The sequence below is a fragment of the Procambarus clarkii genome, chromosome 71 (assembly GCF_040958095.1).
Source record: "Procambarus clarkii isolate CNS0578487 chromosome 71, FALCON_Pclarkii_2.0, whole genome shotgun sequence".
Taxonomy (NCBI): Eukaryota; Metazoa; Arthropoda; class Malacostraca; order Decapoda; family Cambaridae; genus Procambarus; species Procambarus clarkii.
This window is the reverse complement of record NC_091220.1, coordinates 12,942,430-12,965,664: the sequence shown is the minus strand read 5'-3', so window position 1 is coordinate 12,965,664 and position 23,235 is coordinate 12,942,430. Positions and strand designations below refer to the sequence as shown.

General features: G+C 37.6%; 1 protein-coding gene across 7 annotated transcripts in view; it reads left to right on the top strand.

Moving 5' to 3' along the window:
* The first annotated feature begins 9,984 nt into the window (after window positions 1-9,984).
* Window positions 9,985-23,235, top strand: part of LOC123745652 (zinc finger protein 271) — a 41,310-nt gene continuing 28,059 nt past the window's right edge. For 2 of the 7 annotated variants that reach the window (XR_011224281.1, XR_011224280.1), the window contains exon 1: window positions 9,987-10,299. The gene's annotated coding sequence lies outside the window, so the exon portion shown is untranslated. Of the gene's footprint in view, window positions 10,300-23,235 lie in introns of all 7 variants that reach the window. The other 5 variants (XR_011224279.1, XR_011224277.1, XR_011224282.1 and 2 more) reach the window with 5 other exon arrangements.

The window sequence follows — 23,235 nt, the reverse complement described above, 5'->3', positions numbered from 1 at the left end:
ATACTTGAGTCTCCCCATTTATCGTCCATCAAAGAAAATGTAAACGCCATCTTTGTACCAAAAGCGAGATTAACATAATCACAATAATATCCATTATTGCTACTATCGTGCCCATAGAATGCACTTTCCACGCAAATTATACGTGTCATATAGAAGATAACTCTTGAACACTAGCATCAAGAGTCAAAGCAACCCAGCAGGAGTGTGGTGTCTTGAGAAGGCGTAGAACCCGGCACACGCAGCGAGACGAGAAACCCTTATGCAAGCTACACGTATTGCATACGAGTGACAGCTTATCGGGAGGAGAAACATTCACTCAAACTGTACGTATCATACGGAAGGTTCTGAAAGTAAATCCACACCACTATACTCCTCTAATCACAACTCTTTAAGACGGTATCCTTACAACACCAATGAAATTTTTTTCTTCCAAGGAATGTGTCGAACAATGTTACACTCAATAATATTGTAAACATAAACATATTAATTTAGGCAAGACTAATAGGAATCAGGTAGTTTGTTGGACTCATAGGCAGGTACGTCGCCTGAAGCCACTTATACGCTGAGCTTTTCGGGCATCATTTAAGAAAGAATTTAAAAGACTTAAAATCAATGAGATAAAAAATAATAATGAATTGAAGTAGAGAAAGAAAAAATAAAATTACAATTATTCCAGGATGGACAATACAGTAAGAATTGTAACAGAACAAAAGATTGTAATTTTACAGAATTACAAAGAGGAGGCATAAATTTTTTATTACATTTTAAAATGTTTACATGGCAGATAACAGTAGCAGACCAGCTTCAAGTTTATAATTAATGTTCAATAACAGCAGAACATTGGTTGACATTTAGGAAGTAAGGTAGGTTACATAGAATTCACTAGGTTGTCTGTAGTTTCTCTTACCCGATTTACCTGAGGGCTACTAACCCTAGTGACCTCGACGAGAACAGAATGCCGGAGGCTTGTCGAAGGTCCCACTTCATTTGCATTACTTGGTCCCATTAGTCATCTCCAGTGAAGAAGTTTAACACTTTCATGGATACAGTATTGCTCTCAAGAGTATGTTATGTGCTCGTAATTTTGGGCTGTTGAAGTTGGTGCAAGTATCATGGGCATTCTAAACATTTATTCTTTCTTCATTTTTTTTATCAGGTTATTGTTTTTCTTCAAGGATTGCAGTATTGGCATTTTAATACAAAAGTGTCCCAAGTAGTGCACTGTCATTGAAGTTCCTTGTAAAGCCAATTTATTGCATCTATGGTTGGTTAGATAAAATGATTTTGCACATTAAAAGTCTGAGTGCTAGTTTTAACTCTTCTTCCTTAGATTTCACCAGCTGTAGATCCTCTTATCAGGAATTCCTGTGTACTTGCCAGAGTGCCATCATCGAGGAATCAGATGTTGAGATCACTGGTTAACCTGCTTGTGACCTCCCTAATAGTTATGTGACAAGGGGAGTTTGTTCTGCTTCTAATGTCACATCTCTTTTTAACCAAATTGAAAGCATTTTTAAAATCTAGTTTAAGTGCTGCTTTATTATCAGGAGAGGTCATTATATAAGCTCATGCTGCATGAGCTGATGCTTCACTCCCATAAGGAACACCAAAACCTAGTTGATGTTCTCGAAGCATCATGGCAGCTTCTGTATGGATGCTTCTGATAGTAGCCCTGGCAGTGAGGTGGTGAAGTGTGTTACCCACACTAATAGGTCAGATTCCACCATCCTTCTTCAGAGCATATTGGGATGCCCTGAGGTAATCAGGGTGTTTCACACACAAAAGTTGATTGGAGGCTCGCCTTGGTCAAACCTTTCATTGAGAATAATTATCTGTTAATTACATGCTACACTGATTTGCTAATGTTGCTTCCCCATTAAAGAAGCAATAAGTGAAAAAGAAAAATTCACCTTGGCTCAGTGTGGCTTTCACCTTTTTGATAATTTTCACTGATTGTCAACCACAAAAATAGCACTCTAGATGGTGTTGAAGCAGTTTCATTCCTTCATTCTGCTTACACAGCAGAGACTTTTTACACTACAAGGATAGAGTTGAATGAAGGCTGCAGTAGTTATTCTGAGTCTTTTAAGCTTAGCATGATTAAATAACTGCATTGTTATGGCATGTAACCAGAGGTGAATAACTGCTTCTACCTGGCTTAAGTATTGTTTAGTATGTACAGTATATTGTAAGAGAAGCATCCCCAGAATGGCTGATAATCTGAATGTTGTCATTGCAGTGAAATATTCACACAAGGTTCTGATTGGCTAACTCTTTCCTTTTCAGGTTATCCTCACACTGGCAATACACAGCCAGAGCTAAGATACTAGTACTGTATTATCATCAAGCTCAAGTCTGTGTCAGAATACTGTACAAGAGAAAAAATAGTAAATTCCAAGTTTGATAAAAGCATTAGAGGGTAATGTGGTTATTTAGTGTTTGTAATTTGGTTGAAGACTTTGACTCTTGATAGTTTATGCAGTGTTTTTGCCATTAAATATTAGTCTGTTCTGCTGTCTGGAAAGCCAGTTATTATTTAATTTCTATGAAAATAATAATAATAGATTAATTTAATGTGTGCTTTGTTGCACACAGTCTCCACACATAGCAGTTGAAAGTCATTATTATACAATGATAATGTTCTTGACTTTATTTTCCAGGTTCAGCAGTCTCTTATTTACAATTTTGAAAGTACTAACTTTTATCAATTAATTGATAAAGCGATTGGCTATCAGTCCTCTTTTAATATTAATAGGAACAATTTGCTAGAAACTTTATTTCACTTAAATATATATTAACATGAGACAAATATTTATGCATGTTGTAAATGTGTCTAGAATGTAAATTCATAGTAATTATTTTAGTAATACATGTTTTTGTTAAGAATTAATAGTGAGAAACTCAAGAAACTAGAATTTATATTCAAGAAATTACCTGTGTATAGTGTTTTAAGATAATGTTTAAAACATTTGAGTGAATTTCTGTACAGGATATTTATTTTACATTGGATAGAGAAAATTTCAATGCTTTGCATTTTTAAATTAAACATAAAATAGGTTTAGTAAGAAGAATTCAGGCAGAAGAAACACTTATCAGTGGTCAATGTTTAAAAGACTTCTTCAATAGATTTGATCAAATTTGAGAGTTCATCTAGAAGATAAATCATTCCAATGTTTGAGTATAAGAGTCTTCTCTGAGAGTGTCTGGGTTTGCAAAGAACAGATACATTATCAAAACTATAAAAAAATCTTTTATCAGTAATATAAAACATGAAATTTCATTCATGAAACAAATTACAATATCTCTTTGTAATTCACAAAGTTTTTAGTGCTTCAAACTTTCCAAGAAAGTCTACTACAGAGTTTTATACAAATATGAGTGTTCATACAGAAAATAAGTCACATCAGTGTCAGGTATGCACAAAAGCATTTTCTTGTGGTTCTCGTCTAGCAGTACATTATAGAGTGCACACAGGAGAGAAACCAGAACAATGTTCAATATGTATAAAATTCTTCAAGGATAGGTCATCCTTGGCAAAGCATATGAGAATTCATAGGGAAGAAAAACCATATAAATGTTCAGTGTGTCATAAAAGCTTTAAACAAGGAAGTCACCTAGTGACACATAAGAGAGTTCATGCAGGAGAGAAATCATATCACTGTTCAGATTGTGAAAAATCTTTTACATTTAAATGTTCTCTAATAAAACATATGAAAATTCATGCAGGAGAAAAACCATATTGTTCTGTGTGTTCAAAATGCTTTTCAACCGAATCTGATTTAACAAATCACAACATCAGAATTCACAGTAAAAAACAACCATATCGCTGTTCAAAGTGTCTAAAAGGCTTTTTGTTTAAATCAAAACTAGTAAGACATATGGTAATTCATGTACAAGAGAAAAACCTTAGGAATGTCAAGCAATCTAAAAAACTTACAAAAATCTTGTCTAATAAAACATATGAGGACTTGGACTCTAACAGGAAAAGTTCGGTGTAGTTTTAAGTTTATTGGAGAAAATATCTTCATCAGACTTGGCTTAATAATATAGCAATAACAGAATAAATCAGCAGTTAAATAGAATTAAATGTTAATCTAACCAGGCATTCAATTACCACCTTTGTAGCTCAGTGAGGAAAGTTTGTCAGTTTGTGTATTTAGAATATTATCTGTTGATGAAAATAAACAAAAAACAGATAAAGGGAGAGTTTAATTGGAGTGCTAAACTATTTGTATGTTGAGTCATACCTAAAAAAGAAATATAATTCATTGCATGTAAAAGAAAGAACAGTACTGCAGTATTTGGCTAATGAATGCCTGAAGTAACCTTTGTTATCACACCTGTTGAGATACAATTACCTGCTTAACACTTTCGCTCGGGGATGACGCAGCATTGCGTCATCCGTTTACTGGCGGTAATGCCGGGGATGACGCAGCATTGCGTCATCCACTTTAAAAATTCGCCAAAAATCAGGTTTGTATCCGATTTTTTGGGGACTGGTTTTAAAATGTGCGCCGATGTCTTCCCATTTCCTTTGTTGAGCCTCGTGGCCCTCAGGCGGCTTGGCACACGCCGTGGGCCCATTGTCTTTGCTCCACTGTTGTGACCAATGTCGTCTCCCCTCGCATCTCAAACGTGTGAACATTTCGGCTATTTTCCGTGGCTATATTTCTTACTGCGGCTTTAGAAACTATCTACGCTTACTCCACGATGGATAGTAATCATGAACAAGGCCCTTCCAGGAAGAAAATTGCGAAAGAAAGGCTTGAAAAGGGTGGGAATTGGGAGTGTAGTAGGAAGGCCTCTGAGCGCTCACTCACGGCTAACGTGTGGCCCGTCTTCAACTCGTCGGCGGTTGGAGCGTGACCAGGTGTTTTTTTTTATATGCTAATGTTCCTCTAGAGAATTTTATTACGAACCCATTGAGACCAAAATGAAAGACCTAGGACAAAAATTGAGGTGACCAGAGTGAAAATAGTGAAAACATTTTATCCCGTTTGCGCGCTCCCGGGTAACTCGTTCGCACTTTCTCTGTTTGCTGCGGGTAATTAGCCGGGCTTTTGGAGTTTATATGCATTTAGTGCTGTAGAGAATTTTATTGCGAACACAATGATACCAAATTTATTCTCGTAGAAGGAGAATTGAGGTGACAAAGTTGAAGAGAGTATACACTTTTCGGAATTAACGCGCGCTTCCGTGACACGCTGGGGCCCATATCGCCCTGTCGAGGGGTGGCGCGCGGGGTGAGCGAAAGTGTTAAAATGCTTTATTGTACCTATGAGAGATACGCAGCTAATTTATTAAAATAAAAAATTTAGGTGAGGTGAAGGCATTAAGGATTTGACAATACAATGTATATATATATTTCTTGTGGTGTAGTATTTAGTCGCTGTAGATTCTGTACACATCCGTCTTACCATTGATCCAGTGGTAAGAGCTCCCTTATTGCTTCTCAGAAGGTAGGTGGATAATAAGTGTGTATGTAATTACGTAAGTGTAGTTACAGATGAGAGCTACGCTCGTGGTGTCCCGTCTTCCCAGTACTCTTTGTCGCATAACGTTTTGAAACTACTGACGGTTTTGGCCTCCACCACCACTTCACTTAATTTGTTCCAATCGTCTACCACTCTGTAAAAGAGAACTTTCCGATGGTTTTTACCACCTTTGTTTCCTTAGTTTGAATCTGTGATATCTTGTTCTTGAAGCTGCAGGTTATGTCAACGATATATTCGTATGTGTTAATGATGAAAACATTGGTGAGGCTTTGTAGTAAGCTTCAAGAAGTCTCAGGCATAATTAAGGTTAACAGTAGAGCAGAAGGTAGAATACCATTCCTTAACGTTCTAGTGGATAATACTTTGGGTAGATTCATCACAGATGTGTACTGTAAATCAACTGATGTGGGTCAATGTATGAGCAGTAAGAGTGAATGTACATGAGAAAAGTGTCATCAGTGTATATACAGTATAGGGCATGCAGGTTACATCTACTCTTCTTGACAGCTCTTGCATCATGAACTGAAATGTATCCACCAAATACAGGAATTGTGAATAATGATTATAATGATGCAGCAATTGACAAAGTCATAAGTAAAATACTAAGTCACCATTACACTGAGAATAACTGCCCCCAGATGAAGACATTGTAATGTACTATACAAATACATTTATTCAGGCTTATAAGAATAATGATAAGGCAATGCAGGATATAATTTACAAATTGACAGGAAATTGTAAACCTTATGGTGAAATTCCTATCATTTACTATAACAACCCTGGTACAGCTTCCCTTGTTATGAAAACAAAATTTCTGCCTCTGACAAACAAAAGTGTTCTAATGTAGTACAGTATATGAATATATATGCAATTTTGCACACTGCTCCACAACATATGTTATATTGGACACATTATTAATACTCTGAATAGGCATTTCACAGTTCATATGCAGAAAGGAGGAATTAAACAACAACAACTGTGCCTTGTGAGCTATTTGTCTAGGGTCAAGTCCTGGCCAGGGAGGATTGTCTGGCTATCTATCCTTAATTGTTCACCTCTGTTCACTCAGCAGTAATTTGGTTATCTAATTGTTAACTAACTGGGGGGCTATTTTCCAGTGAAAACTAGTGGGTAAGGCTTACCCACTAGAGCTATGGGAAGGAAAAGCTCTGAGCCTGCTAACAGGAGTCCGAAATCATTTGTTTCTGTACTCGCCTGTGTGAAAAAAAAGTCTTGAATCATCAGGACATCATACAGGACACCACAGTCATCACATACACCAGTGACTGAAGGAGCCTATGAACACCTGAAGCTATCTTTATTTGCAAACTTATCCCATAAATTAACATTCAAATGAATTTAACATTGAGCATTCAGTGTTAGATGGCTTTTTCTTGATCTAGAGAGAAGATACCTGTCTTGTTAAACAACTATCACCTGACTTCACAGTTTGTTGCTCTCTATACTTAAGGACTACTGTACTAATTTCCAAGGATGAGTATGATGGGATGAGGTGAACTCATACTCATATATTTATGTTCTTGTATGTAATCCTCCTGAAATTATAGTACTTTTGTAATTATGCAGTCGATTGTTCCAATATGTAGTAATAGAGGCCTAGTAAGCCACTTTTTGTTCTATTTTTATAGAGTTCAGAAAAAATCATGCAAAAAACCATACTTAAATATTCCTTGTCCAAGTATAGCACATACAGTATATAATAATTAATTATTATCATATATGTGCTATACTAGGCCAAGGAACTATATGAACTAGGAACTACTGTATACTATACTGTATATGTATATATATATATATATATATATATATATATATATATATGTACTATATTAGGCCTCAGATAGCATGTATTAGGTCTTGGATTAACTGAAAGGTTAAAAAGGTTAGGGTTTTATTAACATAAATATAAGCACTTTTCCAGTTTGTTGAAATTCAGTAATATGAACTTCTCTAATAATAATAATATTAATAATAATAATGTTTATTCATATAAAAGTACATGCATTCAAAATTAGTTACAAACAGAATGTTGGATTTCTAGATACAGCTAGTACATATTATGCCTAAAGTAAAAATAAGTACTTTCATTTTAGGAGGAGGGCTGGTAATGTGAATATACTTAAGAGTTCTCATTATCAGGTGTATATTTCTGAAGATGTTGTTGACAAAGCATTGTAATAAAATGGAAAGACTAAGTTATCTAATGTTTTTATACCCTCTAGATGGTAGAAGGTATTTATGTAAAATTGAAAATATCATAGGAAAATTAGCAAATGAAATAATAATGTTGTGTTTAATTGCAATTCTCTCTCTCTCTCTCATCTCACTCACCCCACCCTCCCACTCTCCTCTCTCCCCTCTTCCCCTCTCTCCTTACTGTTTTCCTTATTCTTTTTGCTACTGGGCGTGTAAAACATGTATATTTTATGGTACAGATAGAATGGAATATCATTAACTAGTACATTGTATACAATTGGAATATTTAGTGGAATGATATTGGCAACACTTCTACTCAATCAGTTTACATATATTTACAGTAGGTTGCCCCGGCTTGTGCGTTGGCAACACTTTCCCGCCTATAAACTTTTATTTTATTTTATTTAAGAATTTATTGTGTTGGGGGACAGGAAGTCAGTGTGTATTCATACACCTTAGGCTTATAAGGAGGTCTTCAAGGTCGAATTACTGACCCCGCCCAGGATGCAACCTAACAAACTAGCCGCATCCGGCGGCAACAATTCAAATTCAACAAGCTGACTAACTCCTGAGCACCTACTTACTGCTAGGTAAACAGAGGCATTAGGCGAAAGGAAATATGTCCAACCATTTCTGTTCGGCCCGGGATTCGAACCCGGAATTCTGGATTGTGCGTCGAGAACAAACTCGACAGTACTACCGGGACCATCTATTAAGAGGATCTCCAATATACAAGAAATATACACGATACATATACAATATATAACTGTAAGAAATATACAAGTTATTACATTCTTGTAAAGCCACTAGCGTGCATAGCGTTTAGGGCAGGTCCTTAATCCCAATTTTCCCCGGAATACGACTCTCCAAATCGTTTAACCACCAGGTATCTATTCATTACTGGGTGAACAGTTAAGGATTAGCGCCCAGTCAATCCTCGCTGGCCAGGATTCGAACCCAGGCCTAATCCCTTGGGGAGGCGCCGGACGAGTGTCTTAATTACCACTGCGCCACGGGAACTGCAAACAGCACTGGTCAGTTTTTCTCTCTACACAGAAGGTAGTATATTGAGTAAGGCAGGAATTATATTTAACATACCTTTGTTAAGGTTAATCATACAGCAAATATTGGTAAGTTTCCAATCATCGCATTTTGTTTTATTAGGTACATGATGATATTAAAAGCATTTAATCGTGTAATGTACTCTATGTACTAAAATATATTACTCTAAAATAATAAATTTAAATAACAAAAGTCGCTATGCAAAATATTGTACTAGTTTTAATTGACAATTCGCTACTGTGAGGCCATGAGGTGGGTGGGCGCAGGTGATGTGGCAACTGTGCAGTGATGCCAGATTGGGCTAAAAGTAGCCTATTGGGCTACTTTTAAGTCCAAATGTCGCGCCTAAATTTTGCGCTCGCTACTTGCGACATTTTGGGCTAATTTAAAAATATGTTGACTAATTTGGGCTACCGATGTTAAGATAGTCAATGACTTATTATTTATAATGTAATATGTATAAATCACAGCTGCGTCCAACTGCCTGGTTGACCAGACCACGAAAGAAGGCCAGGTCAAAGACCGGGCCCTGGGGGCGTTGATCCTCGGAACCATGGAAAGAAAAGTACTCGCAGAGTAAAGTAATCCTCCCCCAGGGGCGATAGATTTCCCAACCTTAGGTGCCATTAATGCTTCATTCCAGGTAATGTCTATGTTAGTAATCCATCTTCGTGAAATGATAGTACTTAAATTTTTGGTAGAAAGTACCGATACGTAGTGATGGACCAGCAGTAAGCCACTTATAGATGAGTAGACAGATATTGCGTGTGAAAAACATTTGTGTGTGTGTTTATTATTATTTCTCGCTTTCCCAGTAATACTGAAATTTTCAAAACGGTGACAAATCTGTCACCTAACATATGCCCTAGCCACACACAGCCACCATTTTCAGAACTTTCATTAGTTCTAGTTAACAAGACTAAGGTTAGTGAAATGGAAAGAATGCGTCGTCTAATGTTAACCAGTGACTCCTCAACACTTGTGAGGGACAAATTCTAACATCTGGATCGACATTTTGGACCAAAGCAAACTGAGAAATGGAATGGAACCTATAGCTTTTGATATCAATCTTGAGAATCAAAACATATCTTGAAGAAAGACACTTGTTGCTCATCATTGGACACTACGCATGTCATTATATAACATACATATTTATGTTATCCAATTATCACGTTTTTTGGTTATATACATGCAGTGATAATACAATCGTGCAGCGTTACACTATGTATTAAAATATATTGTTCTGAAAACCGTATTAGTTGCTAAACAAAAGATTGGGCTACTTTAATTACAAATTCGCTACTTTTTGCTACTTTCATCAATTGGGATCTGGCAACGCTGCACCAGTGAGCGAGGGACGCGCGCTCCACCATCTTGTCCCACTGACTGATGCTGCTCCTTGCACCCTCACCTCTCACTCACTCACTCATTATTATCCTCACTCAAGCCCAAGAAATCGTCCTCAACGCTGCGATGGTGCTGACAAAGGAATGTGGTGCCTTGACCAGCCTCTGAGCCTTGCAAGGTGAGCCACTCGTAATTTAGTGGGTGATAATTGGTCCCATCCTCCCCCCTCCACACATTGTTCTTGATGCCGTATTTTGGGATGTGATTATCTGCAATATCATCTCTGAGACTAGTAACAACAAGCTGGAAAAAAGTTTACTTCAGACGGTCTGGAAAAAAGTTTACTTCAGACGGGTCATTTACAGCAAGCTTGATGCTGTATTGCTGGCCATTTTCCTATGTATTCTATCATACTACATACTGGTACAGTAATTACGTTACTTGTGATCAAGTCTGATATGGAAATACGTAAATTTATGGACATACTGGTGACATGTATCACATTAGATACATTTATCGATAAAAAAACACTACTGTAGTCATTTCTGCAGATATAATATTTAGATATTAACTATATTAACTAGAATGGGTCTAGGCATAAAATATGTAAGGTGTGTAGTGCGTGTGAATGTCCAGGTAACTGTATATCGTAAATAAATTTTACCTGCGTTATCATGTATTATTATGGTCTATATTATTCCTGCCTTTGTGAGCTGGCTCTTGAGACATCAGAAAAGTTTGGCCTGTGTTACATCGTTATTGAAACCTAACCTAATCCAGCCTACCTGTCCTAACCTATCTTAACCCCAAGCCAGTCTAAAATGACAAAAATCAAGATATTTTGTTTTGTATTTGGTGTACACAAGGTGAGATACATCGCTTAATGCTGGCACAGGTTAAAAGATGCTACTACATTTTGTTTGAATATTCAAATCAAATCAAATCAAATGTTTATTTAGGTAAGGTATATACATACAAGAGATTTTACAAAGAGTGATGGATTTATAGATAGGGCTAGCACATACAATGCCTAAAGCCATTATTACGCAAAGCGTTTCGGGCATATTATTAGGCTGTAAAGTAAATTTGTTCCTTTATGGATGCTTGGCCCATTATCTTTCTAGTTGCCATCATCCTGGGGATGCAGATGCCAGCACCAGGTAGCTCGGTGCTCATTTCTTGGGAATTGCAGAACGTTTGCCATTTGATACCATATACTGTACCATGTCAAAGTATCGGTATTCTTTAGATCTAAAGTCACTGGTCCTAGGATACTTGGTTATGGATTATTCTCAGTGGATTAAACAAGAATAATATTCAGATTGTTGCGAAAGTTATGGTATGAATTGGAGGAGTTCTATAAAATGATAATGGAATGAACATTGTGCAGTCAAAATCCCAAGATATATTATAAAAAACTGGCCGTATCCGAAGTTTGAGCGAGTGCCATGTGTTTAGAAACCTGAACACTAGTCTTTGGACAGAGGAGTATTTTTACCCAACATGATTAGTAATATCATGTAGAACAACTTGTATATCTTATCTGCTCTATGCATACTATTGCAGAGCAAGAGCTTAATGTGCACAGTCACCAGAATGAATCTGGCAATATTTTGTTGGCAATATGTGTTGTCCAGTGTTGTACAGTGCAACCTCTATTATCAGGTTTTCCCTGCTTATCTGTATTCTTGAGCTATCTGGGGTATAGAAAAGTTCAGTGAGTTTACCTTAACCCATGTAAAAAATCCTGTTATTTCATGGTTACTATATGAATGCAGTTATTGTCATAATGAAAATAGGCACTCGTTATATAAAATTCCCCCTTATTGTAATTATACAATATGCATACCAATTATGGTTTTCATAACTTGACTCCATGTAGTAAGTTGACCACATGGTCTGGTCAACATACTTTAGCCACGTTATTGTGACTCATCGTCTCCATGTGGTAATGTAATGAAGTATACACCAGGTTAACATCAGTTGAACCATTATCATGTGTTACATGTACTAGGATCCTGCTTGTTCTCGAGGATCCACACTAGTATCCTTGGTTTGTTTTTGTCTTTGTTGTGAATTCCGGGTTTGAATCCCAGGCAGGACAGAAGTGGTTAGGCATGTTTCCTATCACGTAACAGTAAATATAGGTACCCAGGAGTTAGGCAGGTTGTTGTGGGGTTTCATCCTGGGAAGGGTCAGTTATTTTACCCTGAGGGGGACCTTGATATAAGCTTAACGTGTGTATACGTTAGCTGCCTGTCCCTCGATTTAAGGAATTATTATTACATGGCTCTTAGCCTGTACATATTCGATTAGGCTGGCATGGCAGTGGGTTAAGCTAATGAATTATCATATAAAAGAACATTTGTTCTATCAACTGAACAATTTGAACCAGTTACAAATCATTGGTGATAAATTTAGTGTCTTAACCTAATAATCTGTGTGCACCATGAATAAGTGTCACAGATCGTCAACCACCTAACTGCACAAAGTACTCTGAGGGTTTGCAATTTTTTTTTTTTTAATTAGGCCATATTTCAACGTTTTTTAATGTTTTCGTTGCCGAGATTTGAATTGAAATTGGTTGATTTTGGAAACATTTTGAGTTACATTAGCTGAACATTTATAAAACCACCAAAAATATGTCCTTAACAGCTGCTCTATGAAAATTTTTGCCAAAAATACGTGTGTAGTGCTGGGGTTAATTTGACACCAAATTTATCACCAATGACTCATGAACAGTGCAAATTATTCACCTGATAGAAAAAAAAGTTCTTTCGTATGATGATTCGTTAGCTTAACCAGTCGCTATGCTATGTCATGCCATGACAGCTTGCCATCAGGCATGACAATGGGTAAAGCTAATGATTCATCATACAAAAGAACATTTTCTCTATCAACTAAATTTGCTATGGTCTTGAATTATTGGTAGTAAAATTTGTATCAAATTAATGATTTATGTCAATTATTCTTGGTGCACACACAAAATAATGATCAAGATGTTAGTCTGACTATAAAAATTCACAAATGTAATTTATTATGCATTAATCATTTTGACTGTCACATGCAATAGTGACCACTAGTGATCTTGCCTTGCGGTTATCTTGCAGTGATTCTGGGGGACACAGGTGACACTGGTCTGTAATTTAGTTTTCTTGTCCACATTTTCTCTTTAAATATTAAGACTATTTTTTGCTATTTTCATTATTTCTAGATCTCCATTTTTGTGTTTTATTACAACTTTTAGTTACCGGGTGACAAAGTGACCCGCAACCTAATTCAGTAGCCATCTTGAGGTTATCTTGAGATGATTTCGGGGCTTTTAGTGTCCCCGCGGCCCGGTCCTCGACCAGGCCTCCACCCCCAGGAAGCAGCCTGTGACAGCTGACTAACACCCAGGTACCTATTTTACTGCTAGGTAACAGGGGCATAGGGTGAAAGAAACTCTGTCCATTGTTTCTCGTCGGCGCCTGGGATCGAACCCAGGACCACAGGATCACAAGTCCAGCGTGCTGTCCGCTCGGCCGACCGGCTCCCTGATGCCATGGTGACATCGTTTGGTCTTATTGCTTCTTTCGTGTGTTCAGTTACATTGGGAGTGTTAATTACCATACTTTCTAATATTGCAATTGTCTCCCACCATCATTCTGGAAACTTACTTATTTCGTGTAGACCTGTTGGAATGTCTTTCTAAGTGCCTTTATTTCCCCTCTTCTTCACCCCTTCTCCTTTCCTCTTCACTCCCTCCTCTTTCTACTTCACCCTCTCCTCTTTCCTCTTCTATTTTCCCCTCTGAGCACTACAGTACCTAACTCCCACAACCTCACTCAATGCAATTGCCACACTTGCAGCCACCGCTACAAACACAACTTACAACAATCTATGTTCATTACATTTACTTTGCTCATTTTATCAGCCTTTGCACCTTATGCCACCCTGTTTTGATATCTTGCCATTTCAACATAAATTATTTAGTTATATGATGATTTAGAATCATATCACTGTGTATTATTATTATGTGCAGTGAATTAAACTATAAGAAGTTTGTTTATATCTGCTGAAATGCAAAGACATGCCTATTATATTGCAACACGTTCTCTTCCTCATTTGCTTTTCACAAATAAATTCTTTATTTTCTAAAAAAGCTCTGTAATTATAGGAGTATTTGATTAAAAATGTTTTAAGATGCTTCACTTACAAATAAAGTAGTTCTTAATGCACTTGTAATGTAGTATTCAGAATTCATTGCAAAATACATTTTCCCATATCACCATTTAATCTGAATAAACAGTAAAGGTTTCACAAGTTCTTATTATTTGTGAACTTTTCCTTTTGCAGGTCATCCATACACTGGTGGTAGGACAATATAGTGCTAACTCTCAAGTGTCTCCAAGCTCAAGTGATTGGCAGAAATACAAAGTACAAATAACATCAGTGCCAAGTTTTCATAGAGCATATTAAGGTGTCAGAAATAGTACTAATTATGTCTATTATCATCTTAAAGTTGAACTTGGCATTATCCTGATTATTGTACAGTACACGCTTCCTTAACCATGTAAAGTCAAATTTCAAATTTAAGGCTTGCAATTGAAAATGTACACAGTGCAATACAATCTGTAAAATCATATTTAACTGGATTACTATCTAGCAAGGCATTAAATATTTAACTGCGATATTGTAAGTGAAGTCTCCCTTGTTTAGAATATGGCTGTTTAAATTCATCTTATTTATTGATTGCATAGGCATCATATAATATTACCTTTCTTTGTCCAGTCTTGAGAAACTAATTTTTTTTCTCTTCCATCAAACTTAATCACATCCCTATCAAATTGACAGTACACACATGTATTTGATATAGTTGATTATAAATATTCTTGACTTCAAGTACTGTATACTTGACTTTTTATATAATGAATTTCTATTATTTCAAGCTTTTGAGTTAATATTCATGATGATAATATTACATTTTGATTAGACTGTTATTTCCATATCATTGACATAGACACCAGAAAGTCGATATCGTTACATACACGTGACTAGTTACCCAATTTATGGTCAGATGCTGCTTGTTTTTGTCTAATATAATTTAATTCTTTATGATTTATCTAAGACATTCTATGGAAACTGTAACTTCACTGTCTGATATTGTAAGTACATGCAAGATATAATGGTAGAGTGTGTTATAGGTGCTATTATTTCCCTGTTCAGCTTGAGTTTGTTCTACAACATTTACTCAGATTTGAACAGGTGAGATTTCAAATAACATAAAAGCCGAGATTCAGGGTTTTATTTACAAATAGTTGTACATTTGTTATAGTAACATAAAAATTCAGGCCGAATAAAATCATATCGGAAGGCTCTGCCAAAGTTTGCCAAAGTTACTGTATAGGTATTCATTATCAGAATTTATCTACCATGACTATTTTTATTGAAGAAAAATACAGTATACCAATTTTTGCATCATTTTCAGTTGAGAAAAAATCGCCAGTATGAAAATGATAGAAGTTTTTAAAAAAATTTGTTGATAAGACTCAAAAAATATGTTCTACAATATCATGAACTGTCATGAGCACTATAGTAATACACAAAATGCTCATAGTGTATAAGTGAAGATCATCAGTGGTCTTTGTGTATACAAGTTTTGATTAATTTCACTTTACAAGCAAATATGAATGCCCCCAGAGAAAAGAAACATCAGTGTCCTGTGTGTCTAAAATATTTTTCACAAAAATATGATCTATCAATTCATGAACGTATCCATACAGGAGAGAAACCATATCAATGCTCACTGTGTTTAAAAGACTTCTTAGATAAATCTTCATTTGCAAAACATAGGAGAGTTCATACTGGGGAAAAACCATATCAGTGTTCAGTATGTCAAAAAGGTTTTAAACAAACAGGACATCTACTGACACACATGAGAGTTCACACTGGAGAAAAACCATTTCAATGCTTGGTTTGTTCCAAAGAATTTGCAGTTAAATCTAATCTAGTAAAACACACAAGATTACATACAGGAGAGAAACCATATCAGTGTTCAGACTGTTGGAAAGCATATACACAACATAGTGGTCTTGTTCAACATATGGCTATTCATACAAAAGAAAAACCATTTGGGTGTTCAGAATGTCTGAAGGAGTTCTCAAGCAAGTCATCCTTATTAAATCATATAAAACTTCATAATGGTGAAAAACCATTTAAGTGTTTAAAGTGTTCTAAATGTTTTTTGAAAAAAAGTCATTTAGTAAAGCACATGAACGTTCATAACAAGAAAGCACCATATCAGTGTTCAAAGTGTCTAAAAGATTTCTTTGGTAAAACTGATCTTGTTAACCATATGACAATTCATTTTCAAGAGAAAATCCCTAGCAATGTTCAACAACTAAAAGACTTTAGGAAAATCTCTTCTAGTTAAGTATATGAGGATTCCAACGCCACAGGAAATGTGCAGCATAAATTATGGTTGCACGAGACATAAAATTATATTAGATTTCACCTTTGCTTTATGATAAGCAGGAAAACTTGCTTCATAAAAAAGTCCTTAAGTGAAGCAGTCAAATTTTAAAAATTGCCTCAAAACATCCTGTCCTGCAATGTTATCTAGATACTGTATCTGGGTTTCAGAACAGGAGTTTAAACTTGGTACTGTATATGCAACAGTTTGTCCATAGAGGAAAATGTGATGTTATGAGGTACATCTATACGGCAGCATTAATTAATTTATTTAACATTGAATTTATTTAAATTTATTTAAAATTTATGGTCGCTGCTCCCACTGCTGACTTCTAGGTGCATCATGTAGGGCTGTTATATGTGCAACAGGAGTTGGAAATAGAACCCTATGCGCTCACAGTGCACAGCAATGTACACAGTCGCTATCAACACTGGATTGTATTTGGGCTCTCAGAGCCCATGACTTGAGCAGCATTTTGATATTACAGAAGCCACTGTGGGTCCAGTTAGTAAAGAGTTTGTGGAAGGAAGTGTATTACCCTGTACTGTATTTTTTAGCAGAAGATCCTTGCTGTCTTGGTCATGTCGAATGTAGTGCAGTACAGTAGATTGCTCCAGGTGATCACAAGGGATTACCTCGGGTCTGGTCGGCCATGGCTGCCTTACCAGGCCATGATGCAGCTGTGATGTCACCAAGCCCATGGCAACCTATGAGAAAGCTAGCATGCCCAAATTGTAGTAAGTGATCTCTGATTGGTAGAATCAGGAGACAAAGTCCTGGATAGCTGGAGAAGCATTACCTTATGTTAGATCCTCATTCCCACCAGTACTACTGTTACATTAGGATGCATTGGGAATAGCTACCAACCAAATAGCTAGACCACCACAAGTCGTAGGGTAACATCAAGTTATCTCGACTGTTTGTAAAATTGTCTGCAAGTGGCAAGCAATCCTGTGATTCAATAATTGTAAACTATTCAAGAGTAACCGACAAGAAACGAAAATCACAATAGGTAAAGCCAGATGCAACAGACTATATAGAGTACCTATCACCGTGATTTATCCAAGTGATCATTAAAGAAACTGACCAGTAAAGTAACAAGATTACAGTATAGTACTGTATATGAACCGTACAATGGTAGAAGATTGAAACGTGGAAAGCTTAAATCTGTCTGAGGAAAGATATATAAATTCTAGCCATTTACTGTTTGCCACTTATCCTGTTGTTTGAACCTGTTTGATCAACTGCGTGTATGAATAGTAAAGCTCACACCTTTCACAAGCACAAGTTGTGATCCACTGTGCTGTGAACACACGTTACCGCTTTCAAGTTCTTCTCTCAGGCCACACCTGCACCGACCAGCTATAGTTGTCCATTGCCAGTGTGTGAGTGATCTTGCTTAAATACCACATGCGGTCAATGCAAGTCAACAAGACCAGCACACTAGCCCACTTGTGAGCTGCCTCAAGGAGCCAACCATTTAGATCTATGTTGGCTGAGTGAATGTGTGTGTGTAGGCCAACAAGTATATTCAAAGTACTGATACTCTATCTTGGTTTTTTATTCTCACCAGCAATGGGTGGACCCTGGAAACACAAACCGAAACTGTCTCTATTTTCTGCTTATTACAACTTGTAATAAAGTTGTTACATCTTGGCTTAACGTGTTTATGACGTATTAGAACGATGTTACAACTTGCTATATTGGTTGTTACAACTGGTTAGGAAGTGTTAAAACTTGTTCGAACGTTGTACCAATGTCGTAGTTTCGGTGTGTGTTTGGCGGGGAGATAGTGTCAAGTTTTAATGGTGATAGTTATACTTCTAAGTAATAAGTCATTTAGCTAAGAAGGTAAATATGTAACACACACTACACATGTTGGCTTATGTGCATGTCATTAATTGTGATTAATTTTGCATGTCATAAAGTGTTCCCGAGTATCTGGAAGGAACTCCCCTAAGTCCCTAGTGACCACCAGCGATTGGTTGTCCACGAGTGTCACGACAAGACTGTAGACGTGTGTTGCCACATAATCTGTTGGCGAAACATTTAAGGGGGGGTCTCTGATGCATTATTAGCTTTTAAGAGCACCAATTAGTAAAGTTGCTCTGTGTATTAGTACATAAGTTCTTTAATTAAAATTATATTTTCATACGTTTGTAGTTTGCATCGATCCTTTTTGAGCACCGCCAAGCTATTGTAGTTGAGATACTTGCACAAGACACTTGCCCCAAGGCCCGTACTATTTAGGTCTGTGCATAAATAAATATTTGATGTAGAGAACCCTGGAATGGATCTCTATATTACATTTCATTTGCTTTAAAGGACTTTTACAACCAATGTGATTCGGGAGTGGTGGTGACCCATGCAATTGCAACCCAGTGAAGTAAAAATCCTCATTTGTCGTTCCTAATAACGACTCTGGATGTGATGTATGTACACCATAGGTCAACCCTCTCAGGATGTTATTCACAGTGCAAGTGTTAAAGTGCAATTATCATCATTCTCATCTCTCAGGTATGCAATTTTCATCACATGATGATTTTGGGTATCATCTGGTTTTTATAGAAATTATGTTAATACAGTGGCACCTTGATTTACGAATTTAATCCCTTCCAAGAGATGGTTCATACACCAAAAATTTGTAAACCAAAATTAATTTTCCCATAAGAAATAATATAAATGGAATTAATCTGTTCTGCACTCCCAAAAACAGTAGCTTAAAAATTCATTTTATACAGTATACTAATATTTTTTTTACAATATCTCACCTTTATTGAGGATTCTTGTTGGCATATGGTGATGGAGGAGGAGAGGTGTTAGTGTGTGGAAGGGAAGCCCCTCCATTATAACATCAGGCACTGATGACATTTCTGGGGTAATCTCTTCTACATTTTGCAAGCATTCCACTAGGACCTGGTTGTGGCTCACTGCTTGTTCGTCTCACCAAGAATCTGTCTATAGACACTTGTTTTCCCTACGTTTTAACAGTTGTCTGTAGTAAGATGTCACATTGTCATTAAAAAAGTTAACACAACGGCCTGCTACAGCTTTATCTGGGCAAGTCTTTTCAGCAAAGCTTTGTAGTTCTTCCTATACCGCACACATTTTCTTGATTGGACATCCTTTACTGCCTCTACTCACAACTATTTTCTTAGGTTGAACTTTACCACTGACATTCTTGGGGCCCATGGCATAATATTTACTAAGAACTTTTATATTCAGAAACCCAAAACGCAGAAAAACAAGGAAATTCTTTACGAAGAATTCAGCACGGTCATTACTAGGCAGGATACACTGGTAAACTGAGTATGCCTCTCCCCGCACCCAGCAGAACCACGTAATCCAAGGCAAAATTCGTACACTAAGTTGATTTGATAAAGGAAATTTACTTCGTATATAAAAAAAACTCGTAATCCAGGGCATTTGTGAACCAAAGTTCCACTGTATGGGTTAATACTTACATCTGCATGGATGTAATAGAGTTAATCTAGTCCCTAGATAGGTCCCTGGCAGAGTTGGGTTTTTGGGCCCTTGCACTTCCTTCAGCTGGTACCTCCTCTGCTCCTCATGAATATTGTGTGTTGCTGAAGGGTGGCTCTGCTTGTGGGTCTTTGTGCTGGCACTTTTGTGATTAGCCCCTTTGACAGTGCTGTAGGGGGGATGTCTAGCCCATTTTGCTAGTTCATGGTCTCATGGCTTGTGGGCTTACCAGTTAGTCTCTCTAGGTCTTTGGAGAAGTTGGTCAAAATGGTCCCCTCCTCTGTTAGGTTCAGGTTTGTTGGATCACAAGTCCTTCCCTCAGCACCTTAGTCATTGCCATGTGGTTGGACTATGGCATTATAGAGTTAACCTTTTTGGACAGTGTTCCCAAGCAGCACTTGGCAGATCTGTGGTATATTCTTGACCAGTGGTTTGGATAGCTTCATTCTTGTTCAGACATCTGCATGACCATAATTTAGCTCAGGTTTGCATAGTATTGCAAGTAAGTTTCTAGATAGTATCCCTGGACCTGAAGGCTGCATATTGACACATTCCTATGCAGGCGATGAGTCACAATAACGTGGCTAAAGTATATTGACCAGACCACACGCTAGACAATCGACTTGAGAATGGTCCAGGACGGACCGAAACGTCGTCATCCCTTCACCTTCTAGTGTGTGGTCTGGTCGACACATTCCTAGTCACTCAGGTTGCCAGTGCTGGTTTTAAGGTTTGTTGTGGGGCATCAAGCTTACCACTTTAAGGTTTTGCCCTTGAATCTGGCTCCTCAGGTATGTTAGCTGGCCAGGGATCTGGTTCTTTCCCAGCTTGCCAGGTTTCAAGTTCCTGGTGGACTGGCAGAAGTTCCAATGAGTTCCATCCTCGGTTGTCACTTAACCTCGCAGTTCACACGCAGTGTGTGTTCAACATTCTCACACAGTTTCTCTCTCTTCCATACCATCTCCACAAGTGGACTGTCAATGATACATTGGGTTCGAATCCTTCTGGGGGATTTGTGAGTCACCCCAAGGTAAACCCTTTTCCGTCAGCGTGGAACCAACGGCTTTCCCTTATGTGGCTCCAGTCCTCGATTGCAAGACTTGGGTAAATGCCTTTTCGCTGGACTGGATAAGGTGGAGTTCTTCTATCTCTTCTACCTGGTTCAATTATTGCACTAGGCATCATGAAGTTTGGAGACATACTTGGACAAGATGACCATTCTGGTTCCTTGGTGGCAGGTTCAGCCTTGATGACCAGACAGGGCATCACCACTGGAACAGACACTGGTCTCATCTGGCATGGTGTCTGTTCCAGTGGTCTTGTCCTGGTTGTTGATCGGCATCTTCTGCCTAATACTGTCACTTCTTACTGCTTGCTGCTGACAGAACCACTCCCACTTGCATTTGGTGTTACACGTAATGCATCCTTGGTGCTGTTTTGCAAGCTGTCTTAGGGTTTGTCACCCCTGGCTGCCTCATGCTGCTCCCGAGAGGTCTTTGTTTCTCAATTGAGTGCTGGTATTTTATTCCTCCCTCAGTTCACTACTTCGTCTTCTGTTTGGGATATCTTCTTAAGATTTGTTTTGTTAGTTCTTGTCTTGAATTACAGGGTTGGGGTGTTTCATGCTCTCCTAGAGGCATGGATTCTGTTTTTTCAGCCCTAATGGGTAGCAACACTCCTTACACAATGTATAGTTCACTGTATCCTTTCCTGTTGATTTAGTACACTGATGAAGCATGATCACTTTGACAATCTGTTGCTTCTCAGGTGTTCATGAGGTGTGTGTACTAGTGCTCATAAAACGGCTAATTCATGTAATTTCGCATGCAATTCTGTGGTGATAGCTTGATTATCAGTATATGCACTGTGGGCTAACATGACATTGGCTAATGTTATGTGGTGATCACTGCTAGTTGGCCATACCAGGTGGATCGTATGTATCAGATAAACTGGGTTTATGGCAGGCTTGCTTCAACCACCACAATCATTCCTATGGAATTAACAGTCCACTCTATGAATGGACGAATGGAATGCAGGCACTAATACTTGACCAAATTAGATAGAATAGGCTTGCACTTATCAGGTAGGCCCATGATATCATGAATACATCATGCTTTTACAGCAGAAACCATTTGGAAACCAGATGTGCTGTAACACACAACGCACCGACGCTGGCCTGCTGCACACACTCCAGTTGGTGATAATATCTTGATTTGGTGTACTACCAGAAAGGCCTCGTAAGTGAGCCTGGGTGCAGGAGCATGGTCCAATATTGGGTCCTGAATGGGTCTTTGTATGCCAGGGTGTCTTTGCCAACCTTTCCTAGTAATTGTTTCACAACTTGAAAACTAAATGAACGGAAATATGGTTTTCTACCTGTTTTCACATGATACATGTAACTGCTCAGCAGTGTTATGTCCATAAGGTGGAAAATCATCATCTTGGTCCACTTCACTGTTTTCCGTACACATTCTACAGCGCCCACCATCATGTCACATTTATCGACTAAAAGCATGTTGATTTTGTAGTCCATCACACAATCGGGCTTATATATTATTTTTGTTCTGTTCACCTTGCCACTGTCCACCATTGTACCAGGGTGAATGGTGGTCAACATGTTCACTTCACGTCTGTCTTTCTACCGGACTGAAAGCATTGCACCACTTTTATTTGTGCACATATATCTGAAGATATGTATATTTTCAAAGTTATACATAAACACCATCTGTGACACATAGATACAACTTGTTAGAGTAAAAAAAAAAACTAAATAAATACAGTGAGAAACATTGAAAATAGGTCATCAAAGTTATTCCCATGCAGCAAATCTCCTAATTGTTACCCCAAAACTGCAACTTCTCCAGGCAACTATGGCTAAACTACAAGAGATAGACGTACTTGGATTTTTGTGCTTCCTGGGTGCTAATTAACAATACCAAAGGAACAAATACTGTACTGTTTTTGGAACACTTTATTTTTGGCGCACAGCCAGAATGTCGCAGTAAATGTGGCGCATCACAATGGTTAACCTACTTTATTCCCCTCTCTTCTTTCCTCTTCTGCTTCTATCTTCCCTCTGAGCACTACCTAATTCCCACCACCTCACCCAATGCAATTGCCACACTTGCAGCCACTGCTACAAACGCTACTTTCAACAACCTATGTTCATTACTTTTA